General features: G+C 43.0%; 1 protein-coding gene and 1 pseudogene across 1 annotated transcript in view; one reads left to right on the forward strand and one right to left on the reverse strand.

Annotated features, from left to right (window-relative positions):
- LOC122541204 overlaps positions 1 to 1,531 on the forward strand; it is a 134,360-nt pseudogene that overhangs the window by 95,647 nt on the left and 37,182 nt on the right.
- The window catches only part of LOC122541587 (zinc finger protein 271-like), a 9,381-nt gene that overhangs the window by 6,953 nt on the left and 897 nt on the right, over positions 1 to 1,531 (reverse strand). The gene's annotated exons all lie outside the window — the stretch shown is intronic.

Here is a 1,531-nt window from a genome sequence, read left to right on the forward strand (position 1 = left end):
GTTATTGTAGGGGATTTTAACTTTCCAAACATCAACTGGGACTGCCATAGAGTTAAAGGTGTAGACGGAGAGGAAATTCTTAAGTGTGTACAAGACCATTTTCTGATTCAGTATGTGGATGTACCTACTAGAGAAGGTGCAAAACTTGACCTACTCTTGGGAAATAAGGCAGGGCAGGTGACTGAGGTGTCAGTGGGGGAGCACTTTGGGGCCAGCGACCATAATTCTATTCGTTTTAAAATAGTGATGGAAAAGAATGGACCAGATCTAAAAGTTGAAGTTTTAAATTGGAGAAAGGCCAATTTTGACGGTATTAGGCAAGAATTTTCAAAAGCTGATTGGAGGTAGATGTTCGCAGGTAAAGGGACGACTGGAAAGTGGGAAGCCTTCAGAAATGAGATAACACGAATCCAGAGAAAGTATATTCCTGTCAGGGTGAAGGGAAGGCTGGTAGGCATAAGGAATGCTGGATGACTAAAGAAATTGAGGGTTTGCTTAAGAAAAAGAAGGAAGCATATGTCAGGTATAGACAGGATAGACCGAGTGAATCCTTAGAAGAGTATAAAGAAAGTAGGAGTATACTTAAGAGGGAAATCAGGAGGGCAAAAAGGGGACATGAGATAGCTTTGGCAAATAGAATTAAGGAGAATCCAAAGGGTTTTTACAAATATATTAAGGACAAAAGGGTAACTAGGGAGAGAAGAGGGCCCCTCAAATATCAGCATCTGATGTGTGTAGCCACAGAAAATGGAGGAGATACTAAATGAATATTTTCAATCAGTATTTACTGCGGAAAAGGATATGGAAGATATAGACTGGAGGGAAATAGATGGTGACATCTTGCAAAACGTCCAGATTACAGAGGAGGAAGAGCTGGATGTCTTGAAACGGTTAAAAGTGGATACATCCCCAGGACCTGATCAGGTGTACCCGAGAACTCTGTGGGAAGCTAGAGAAGTGATTACTGGGCCTTTTGCTGAGATATTTGTATCATTGATAGTCACAGGTGAAGTGCCAGAAGACTGGAGGTTGGTAAACGTGGTGCCACTGTTTAAGAAGGTAGTAAAGACAAGCCAGGGAACTATAGACCAGTAAGCCTGACCTCAGTGGTGGGCAAGTTGTTGGAGGGAATCCTGAGGGACAGGATGTACATGTATTTGGAAAAGCAAGGTCTGATTCCGGATAGTCAACATGATTTTGTGTGTGGGAAATCATGTCTCACAAACTTGATTGAGTTTTTTGAAGAAGTAACAGAGAAGATTGATGAGGGCAGAGCAGTAGATGTGACCTATATGGACTTCAGTAAGGCGTTCGACAAGGTTCCCCATGGGAGACTGATTAGCAAGGTTAGATCTCATGGAATATAGGGAGAACTAGCCATTTGGACACAGAACTGGCTCAAAGGTAGAAGACAGAGGGTGGTGGTGGAGGGTTGCTTTTCAGACTGGAGGCCTGTGACCAGTGGAGTGCCACAAGGATCGGTGCTGGGTCCTCTACTTTTTGCCATTTACATAAATGATTTGGATGCGAA

This window comes from Chiloscyllium plagiosum, chromosome 37 (genome assembly GCF_004010195.1).
Source record: "Chiloscyllium plagiosum isolate BGI_BamShark_2017 chromosome 37, ASM401019v2, whole genome shotgun sequence".
In the NCBI taxonomy this organism is placed as follows: Eukaryota; Metazoa; Chordata; class Chondrichthyes; order Orectolobiformes; family Hemiscylliidae; genus Chiloscyllium; species Chiloscyllium plagiosum.